This window comes from Colobus angolensis, unplaced genomic scaffold (assembly GCF_000951035.1).
Source record: "Colobus angolensis palliatus isolate OR3802 unplaced genomic scaffold, Cang.pa_1.0 Scaffold226, whole genome shotgun sequence".
NCBI classification, from domain to species: domain Eukaryota; kingdom Metazoa; phylum Chordata; class Mammalia; order Primates; family Cercopithecidae; genus Colobus; species Colobus angolensis.
Genome location: NW_012115444.1, coordinates 2,056,988 through 2,067,585, shown reverse-complemented (window position 1 = coordinate 2,067,585; position 10,598 = coordinate 2,056,988).

The following is a 10,598-nucleotide window of genomic DNA, read 5'->3' as shown; positions in this document are numbered from 1 at the left end:
ATACACACATATACACACAGATATACACACACAGATATATACACACACACATATACACACACAGATATACACATACACATATACACACACATATATACACATGCACATATATATACACACACATATATACACACACACACACACACACATATATATAAACTTATGGGGTACATGCACCATGTTGCATGTATAGATTGCCATGTTGGTCAAGCCAGGGCTTTTAGAGTATCCATTACCCAAATGATGTACATTGTACCCATTAACTAATTTATCATCTTACTAGCTTGAGTAAATTTTTATACTCTCAAAAAATCATGTTTCTACCTGAGTAAAATGGGGTTTCTAACAGGAGTACTTATCCCAAAGAGTAATATGTGATGTAATGTCATAATACCTCTAAAATAGCACATTTTCTGGCACATAATTCGTGTTTCCTAAATGTTATTTACTTTGTTATGACCACATTGATTAATGGAGATACCAAAAAGTGAAATAATTTCCCTCCAGTTATCTCTAGTTAACAGTGGAATTGAGACTAAAATCTAATCTTTATGCCTCACCAAGTCCTCTTTCTCTTCCTCCTGGGAGTTGTGTTTCAAGAATAAAAAATTTCCTTCCTACTGCAGCGGCAGCTCACCCTCCTGTTTCAACTCAGAAGTCCTTCTCCATTACGACCCCCGTCAAGTGAGGAGCTGCTGTTTCTCCTACTAATGAGCAGAGCAGGTCAGTGGTACTGATAGTATCTACTTCCTCAGGGAATCAGTGGGCTGTCCATCACCATTAGTGCTTCCTTGGGGGCCCCCAAGATGTTACAAGGTGGTGTTACAGGTAAAAGAGATTCAGTGCTGCTGGACAAGCATGGAGCCTGACAGAGCATGTGAAGGTCAAATGGGAGCAGAACTGAGACATGGGTTTTTACTGCTGCTGATAGGCAGGCCTCTGCTAATGGAAAAAGGACCCTAAACAACAGTAGGATTATCCCTTCACGCTTGTTTGGTTATAGCTGCCTTCCTTCTTAAACACCCTTCAAACAGCTGAGTTTTGATTGGTCAGATCATATATGTGTGTGTGTGTGTGTGTGTGTGTGTGTGTGTATGTATATCCAGAAATCCTATCAAATCAATGAACCAAGGTACCCAGAGAAAATCACTCTGTTAAGCCTTTGCTGAATGCCTGTCTTAGTAACACTGAGTGTTTGGGTTGGAGCAAATCCTGAGGCCATGTGCCATATTTCACAATGACCTCCCTCCCAATATCATGATTTGATGTTGTAACATTCAAGAGAAGAACATAATTTTGTCAATAAATATGTATTGAATTTCTGATCAAGATAGAACATCAGCATTTTAATTAGAGAATAATCATTATCCATTTAGATTGTGAGTTTAAAATTCAACATAAAAAAATTAGGTCTTGGGCTGGTATATTATTAGGATTATTCCTAATTATCTGAAGGAGGTAAAGATGTGAAGCCTGAACTCAAAGGTTTGCTTTGAGTCAAAGTTAACTCTTTTGGGGGGAATTAGCTCCTAAAATATTCATGACGAAATATGAGTATAATAAGTACTTAAGCAAGAAAAATAGAATTTCATGGTTGAAAAGCTATTTGCAGTAGTCAAATATGCATTTGCATCAAACCCAAGTAAACTCATGCTACCGTAATTATGAAGCATTGGAAGGGTACTAGAATATGTTCAGACTCAGGTAAGCTTCAGAAGAGTGATCCCTCTCCCAGAAGTGATTATGTAATGATAATTTTCTAAAAATAATTTGAAGTTGAATTAACCTAAACCTTAATTTTCTGTATATTTAGAGGAAAGATACACACCCTGAAGTATAATGGCAGAGGGGCTGTGTGCAGTAAATCTTATGAGTTTACTCTTCACTTCATTGACTGAGGGAGATAACTTGAATGGCAATATTGGAATGCATTTGTAAAATTAAAGCCTGTGACCCCACTGGTCTATTCTTATCTTTTGTCTTTCCAAACTGGATCTCCTCTTTCTTAAACATAATAGGCCTTAGGTCATCCACTATTGTATTTCTTCGGACATTAGGTTTAGCAAACCTGATTTTAGAAATTGTTTTGTGTTTCATACTGATTTTTCAAACACCCAGGCTAAAAGTAAAAATTCTGTCAGTTATACAAACATATCCAAATATCTAGGGATTTTGTATTGGGAAGGCAAGATAGCTAAGAGCTGACAGCATTTTATAGTTTCCATGGGTTTAAAAATATAACCCTGTAGTGTTTCCCCAGTCCTTGAAAATCATTGAAATGAATCAAAGATTTATTTTACTTCATTTTATTTTTTGGCTGTATCTATTTTACCATGAAAATTATGAAACTGATCAGGTGAGTGGTGTGAATCTGACACTAATTTAATTTAATTACACCAGAATTGTTGCCAGCTGAAATCATGGGTATTAATATTATGAGATGCAGCAGGCAATTCATCAGAAAAGAAGCTTGGGAAACTGTCTGGGTCTTTGTAACTGCTAGAATCCAGGGAGATCCAAGACTGGAGTCACAGAAGGTGAATGGAAATGATTTGTTAGTACAGATATAAACAGGATCTTCCTCCCCAATCCTGCCCCTGTAGGGCCATGAGAATCAGGGTCCTGCCTCCAAGTTGAAGAGCCCTTTAATCACTTCAGGCAGGTGATTATCTCCTTAAAAGTTTCCATGGAAAAAGATATCCCAATATCCCTTTAAAGACTGAATGTTGCTATAAAGGAATGTCAATGCTGGGAATTAGAATTTTTGCAAACTGAAAGTGTGGATTTATCTTCTTTGATCATCGGGTTTGCTTTAATTCTACTAAATGTCAGGCATTGTTTTGAATATTTGGGATAAAGTGGAACAAAGGGGATAAGACACTTGCACATAAACTTCTATTCTAATGGAATAAAAGATAGTAAATACCATAAACAGCATAATTCCAAATGCTATGAAGTAAAACAGTGGATTGGTGGGGACATAGATGTTTTAGAGAATTTGATTAGGTATGGCTCTGTTTGGGGACTGATACATACCCGAATGGAGAGAAGATGAAATGGGCAAAATGATATGGGGTATTGGAAAGAATTCCAGATGTGTGACATTGGATTACTTTCTGTGGACACCATTTTCTGGTTCTATTAGCCAGCATATGTTTTTGGTAATAGATTATCTGCTAATCAAATTTCATGTCTGCCCAAGGTGAGTGCTTCTGAACTGAATTGCCTGACATTTCTGGAGGGATGTGGGATTCCTGGTGAACGCTCCTTAGTAAAGATCTCAGAGAACAGCTTGATAGAGGAGGCAGGCCTGGCTTCTCATCCATGATCAATGTTCTACCTACAGCAAATAATACTTTCAAAATCAGGCAGCCTAATGCTCGAAGGCCATATGAAGTTACTAGTATAGACTAAGCAACTTGGATTTCCAAGGATGTGCTTATTTAACCTAACTAGGCTGTGGTTGACAATCTGATGATAGGCTATCTCCCTTTGGACCCATGTAGTGTTTGACTGTTACACTCCTTTTTTCTAAACCACCCACAGTCAGAAAGGGACAGATGGCAATCTCATTTCTTTGCTGAAGCTGGTAACATGGTAAAGATGATAGACATTCACTAGAGGTATAATACAGGCTTGGGTCCTAGAACACAGGGCATTGGAGCCCTAAGATCAGGTTTCTCCATCTAGAGTGAGTGAGAAGCTGGTTACCAGGTCTATTTGGCTTGTGGAATAAAGCTCCTTCAAGCAGTATATGTCTGTACCACAGGTACATTCCACTAACGGAGGCTCACTAATCCCATCTGACAGTCTCCTTCTTATTATGGCCTTTTAAAGATGTTTTTTCTATGTGCCATGGGAATTAAGTCTGAAAGATAAAAATAATGTTTTGAAGAAAAACAAAAGAAGGAGGGGCTTCACTGATGCTAAATGCTGCCTCTTCTTCATTGAGAGGGTAAATGCTCAAGAGAAATCCTGTAATTAAGAAATCTATTTTAGTTTGTTTTACAAGCCAGCCCCAAGCTTAGTTGGCTATATAAACTTTTTTCCCTCTCACAGAACATCTATTAGTATCTTGCTGAAAACAAACAGTTTAGAATTTGTTTCAGAGAGAACATGTAAAAGGAAGCGTAGTGGAAAACTGACAGCGATGAGAATAGGCTTTTCTTAGAAAAAGGCAGAGCAAGCGCACTGATATTGAAATGGTTTTATCAATTCTTTGGTAAGATATTTTCTTATGTAGGAGTAGAACTGAGATTAGGAAAGAAACTGTCTTCTGTGCAAACCCCTGGTAAAGCCGTTTCAGAACGTTTGCTCAGAGTCTCAGAATGACCATGTAATCTTATTATAACAAAGTGTGCAATTAGAAGCTTATAATTACTAAATCTTTCTCAAGTTTCTTAATTTTAGTGCCAGAATTTGATGACAGGATGGGTTCTCAAAGGAACAGAAACTGCTTCTAGCTTGCTGCTGCTGTATTGGAAAATCAATTCATCCTTAATGGCTTGCAAGTGATTTTGACTTCTAGAATGCTTCAAATTTAGACTTCTAATTTGGAAACTTTATACTGATTTGGAAATCTTTATACTAGGTGGCAACACAGGAAACTGCTCTCCTTTAATTGCAAGGCTAACTGATTCCTATTCTTTTTGGTTTGACTTCCTAAACGAAAATGTGCAACTGGGGAATAGATACTCAGACTATGATTCAGACTTCTGAAGCCTCCAGCCTCTGCTCTTTTATCTTGTCTTTGTCATTGCTGTCTTAATGTACTTTAAAGTGTGGCTCTAAAATTGGTCCTTGTCATTGCTGTTATCTGTGTGTTCTAAACAGTTACTCTGACAGTCGCCTAGATGCCATTGATGAAAGCCTGTCTGGCCTTCAATATGATTACATTAAGATTGATATTCATCTTAATGGAGAGTAGATCTTACGGCCATGGGTAGGACTATTTCTTTTTCAGTCTCTTAGTATTAAGATATGACTTATGAATTTTTTTGCCATTGGATAAAAGCAGTTAGTGGGTGAAATTGGTAAAACTAGGTGACAGCAGAAAGACTAGGAAGTTAAAATGAATTGCTCCCCATTCACTCAGATTTCAAAACTTGAAGTAGCAATGTAAACATATTTAGATCCTCTTAAGCCCCATTTTATCTTTAGCTCCAGTTTCTGCACTTAGCACCTAGGATTAGAGAAGAATAAAACAATATGCAATTACCACATGCAAGTCTTTGTGAAGATCTGGTAATACCCTGGAAGGCAGATATGAAAAAGCAAATGGCAGTAATTTTTCCACACTCTGTTATTTTGATATTTGATATTTACTAATGTAAAATTTCTCACTTAATATTGATGATCTGTCATTATCCAGTTTTAAAGATTTTTGTAAACAGGAAACTGATTTCTGTCAGCCCTTCTGCCATCATCTCTTTCTCTTGTTTATTGCTCTGTCATTCAAAATTACCTTCAGACTCAAAAGGGTCTATTCTGTTTTCTTGCTTTTATTTTCCTTGTCACTTGAAATCTCTACTTCCATACTCTCTGGTTTAAGGATAACAGATTCTTTCATTTTTGTTAAATGACTCTGAGGCTCAAACTTGGAATTTTTCAAAGAACAGTGGCCCTCCCTTCTGAGTTAAAGATTATGGATCCTGAATGCCTCAGGGGGCTCCTTATGACAGCTCTAAACTTTTTTCAAATCAGAAAGATATCCAAGGATAGCTGGGCCCAAAGTAATGGGAAATTGGATTGAGTCATTAGTTCACCATCCAGTTAATAAGTTCTCTTCTCTGAGTCTCTTTAACACCTCTCTTCTCATTGTTTCTAAAGCACTGGTGCCCAGTGAAGGTCCATGGATTATTTTCGAAAGGTCATACAGAACTCTCTGGAGACCTGAAAGCACTGGGGGCTCATAGAGCACCATATTGTCTTTACTAAGAATTTCTAAACACTTGAAGTACTATTGCTTTATTTTATTACTCAGTACCTCCTGTAAAGTTTTTTTTTTTTTTTTTTTTTTTTTCACACAAAATGTTCTTTTGTTGCTTGCTCTGGAGTGTGGGAGGGACGATTTAAGAAACATTTTTGTGACTCTCACTCTTTCCTTTACTGTAAGGATTCTGTTCAGGATGCCATTACATTGTACAATTGCCTGCACAGGGAATCTGAGGAGATATTTTTGTCTGACTTCATCTTCTACAACTATGGTGGGTCTTGTGAGCAACTGGACAGTTTCCATCTTACAGATAATGGGAATTGTGTAGCTGAAATGGCGTTTCCATTTTAGAGTTGTCTACTGAAAAGCCCAGAGTCAAACTTAAGACTTTTCATAGCACTTGTGTTGGTTTTTCAATATGCATTTAAAAAATTAAACTTATTTCCAACTAATTTTTACATCTTTATTCCTGTTTTGTGTTCTTTTAAAATTTCCATTATGTTATCTTGTCTCATTCACATAAGGAGTCTTAAGTTCCTTCTGGAACAATATGAGAGTAAACTACTCTACATTCTTGTTCTCCTCTAGTTCAGCATTCATTGTAGTGAACATTCAGTATGTTCAGCTATTTTTTTTTCCTTTTATCTTTCACCACTTAGCTGGGTCCCTTAGTACCCAGTCTTTAATCTTTCCCTGCATTGCTCATCATTTTTGAAGCTATAACATTATTATTATTATTATCATCACTCTAGTTTTCAAAGTCTAATACTAGCAAGAACATAGGATATATTTCCACTAAAAACCATTCCTGTTCAAAAGAACATGGATAAATATAACTCTTAAGTAAACAAATGGAATTGGTTTATAACTTTTAGAGGGTGAAAAACCATCGTGAATAACATGTCTTCTCAGGGATACAAGGACAAATAACAACATAAAACCGACTATGTTTTGCAACTATAAATGGCAATGCTCTTCTTACTGATTATTAGATATCAGCAAAACCAGTTGACTTTATTAAGCCCATCTGAATGCAAACTTTAAAGTGTTGGAGTTAGTTTTATAAAATTGCACTCTGAGTGCCAATATACCAAGCAATATACTACAGTGTATCATGATGTACATCTCTACCTGAAGTGTAAACAAACAAACAAACAAACCTCTCAACTTTTTGACTTTTTTTTTTTTTTGAGACAGAGTCTCACTGTGTCACCCTGGCTGGAGTGCAGTGGCACAGTCTCAGCTCACTGCAAGCTCCGCCTCCCGGGTTTACGCCATTCTCCTGCCTCAGCCTCCCGAGTAGCTGAGACTACAGGCACCTACCACCACGTCCGGCTAATTTTTGGTATTTTTAGTAGAAACGGGGTTTCACCGTGTTATCCAGGATGGTCACAATCTCCTGACCTCGTGATCCACCTGCCTCGGCCTGGGATTGATTTTTATGCCAAGAATATTATCCCCAGGTTCTTTAGCTGACAATGGCCAAATAGGCAACAAAATGTTAGGGGTGATGTTGGGGGTGCATTTAGACAATGGAGTTAGGGTGGCCCTGACCATTAAGTAAACCCGTGGGTGAAGTGAGTTTTCAGTATCCTTTTCTCTTTATAACAATTGTTAGAGTTATCTTGTTCTTTCCAAGAAGATGTGTCATTCAAAGAGGAGTGAGCTGCAGGAAATTCAGTAGCAATGAACTCAAAGATGTAATGAGAATTTGGTAAATAGAAATAGTTGATTTCTTGATTACATTGGGTGCCTAATTTTTCAGGCTAGAGGTCTTCAATTATTCTTTATTTTTCCACCTCATTCTCAACCTACAATCACCGTTAAACACTGTCCATTTTGCCTCTTTACATCTCTTAGCTTCTCTGACCCAACAGTCACTCCTTTCAGGAAATAGATTCAAATTGGAGCTCTGTGCTTTGCTTCCACTCCCCACTGTAATCCAACTGCCTTTCTGGCAAAGCAACTGCTGGGGCTAACAGCAATTGAGACTTGGCCTTGGGGAATCCAGCCAGGGATAGCTGGAACTGTTTTTACCTTTATGGGGCAAAGTCAGACATCTCCAGGAATAGGATCTGAATGTAACAGATCTTAGATCCTTGATAGAAAGTTAATATTAGCCTCATCTGAACTTGTCTGGCTTCTGTAGTCCACAAGAAATCTAGGGGATAGAAGAAAATAGGGGAAATACTCCTTGATCTTGGTAATGCTTTTTAGGATAGGACACCAAAAGCAGAGACAACACAAGCAAAAATAAACAAGAAAGACACAGATGTCAACAAAATGAAAAGGCAACTTATGGATTGGGGAAAAATACTTGTATTCCATATATCTGATGAGGTTAATATCCAAAATGTGTGAGAAACACACATAACTCCATAACAAAACAAACAAAACTAATTTAAAGATGGATGAAAAACTGAATAGACATTTTTCCAAAGAAGGCATACTAATTGCCAAAAGATGTCCAAAGACACTCAGCACCACTAATGATCAGGTAATTGCAAATGAAAAACACATTGAGATATCACCTCACACCTGCTAGAATGGTTATTAACAAAAAGACAAGAGAAAACAAGCAAGGGTGTGAAGAAAAGAAAATCCTTGTACACTGTGGGTAGGTATGTAAATTGATACATCTATTATGGAAAACAGTATAAATATTCCTCAAAAAGTTACAAATAGAACTATCACATGACCCAGCAATTCCTCTTCTAGGTGGGTACCCAAAGGAAATGAAATCAGCACCTCATAGAGATGTCTCCACTTTCATGTTCGTTGCATTAGTATTCACAATAGCTAAGATATGGAAACAACCCAAATGTCCATTCATCAACAGATGAATGGTCAAGGAAATTGTGAGACACACACACACACACACACATACAGTATAATAGAATATTGGTCAGCCTTAACAAAGAAGGAGATTCTACCATTTGCAACAACATGGATGAAACTGGAGGACACTATGTTAAGTGAAACAAGCCAGACACAGAAAAAAAAATACAACATGATATCTTTTATATGTAGAATCTAAAACAAATAGACTACACAGAAAAATAAGATAGAATTGTGGTTACCAGAAATGGGTGTTGGGGCAGGTGAGTGGGTAAATGGGGAGATGTAGGTCAAAGGTACAAAATTGCAATTATGTAGGATGAATAAGACTGGAGCTCAGATGTATGGTACAAGGACTATAATTAACAAAATTGTATTATATATTGGAAATTTGCTAAGAGAATAGATGTTATGGGCTCTGAGCATTGAAAAAAGTTACTGCATGAGACATGGGTAGGTTAATTGGCTTGATTGTAATAGTCATTTCACGATGCCCTAATGTTGAATAGATACTTGAGTTGAACATTAAGAGAATGCCGTAAGTTCTCAGCAAATTTGATGAGAAAATATACATACCTAGGCATAAGTTGGTAAAACTCTGAGTTCTGGGAATACAGAGAAACCTCTTAAGCATACATGGAATAAATATCTATGGGGATGTAAACATTTTTATTTGTCTGCACAGTTAGGGCCTTTTGAAACAAATTTTGTTGAAACTTAGGACTTGGGCTGAAAGACTAGCCTGGAAGTTAATTTTTGACTTATTAGATAGAACTTTAGAGATATTTACCTCTGCTGAAGTAAGAGGTATGTATTTACATTTCAAGGGAGATCAGATGCGGAACAAGGGAGAAATCTGTAGGTTGGAAAGCTGGTGAGTCTAGTTTTATCTTTCCCTTGGAGAGATTTATTTATATTCCAGAGAGTTAGAGTAGGAACTCAGGGTCCTTCCCCTTATTTTCTCAAGGAAATAGTCTCCAAAGGGAAGGATAGACAGCTGCCTCTTTGTTTTAGGTAAATGTAAGCATTTTCAACATTCTTCACCTACAATACAGACACTGTATGTGTAAAAGTGACAATTCTTATTGCATTCCTCCAAAATGGATAAATTGGGGCACAGGGGAACTGGCACATCATTTGATGAGCAAATGATCTGCTCAGGTCTAGAAACCTCCTGTTGGCAATGAGGAAAATATCAGCAGCAATAGGCATTAAAATTTAATAGCATCAACAAAGAAAAATACAGTTGACCCTTGAACAATGCAGGGACTGGAGGAACGGTTCCCCCGCACAGCCAAAAATCCATTTATAATTTTTAACTCCCCCAAATCTTAACTACTAATAGCCTATTGTTGACCAGAAACTTTACTCATAACCATCAACATAACCAGTTGATTAACACATATTTTGTATATGTATTTATATAACTGCATTCTTACAGTAAAGTAAGCTAGAGAAAATGTTAGTAAGAAAATAATCAGAAAGAGAAAACATATTTACTACTCATTAAGTGAAAGTGGAACATTATAAAAATCTTCATCCTCTTTTGTTCATGTTGAGTAGGCTGAAGAGGAGGAGGAAGATGACAAGTTGTTCTTGCTATCTCAAGAGCAGCATTGGCAGAAGAGGTGGAAAGGAGGTAGGAGAGACAGGCACACTTGGTATAACTTTTCTTGAAAATAAAATCTGCATATATGTGGACCCGCGCAATTGAAATCTGTGTTGTTTAAGGGTCAACTCAATTCAACTGGCTTCAGATTTTTTTATTGGAAACACTGGAAGCCAGAAGATGATAGGATAACCTTTTTTTTTTTTTTTTTTTTTT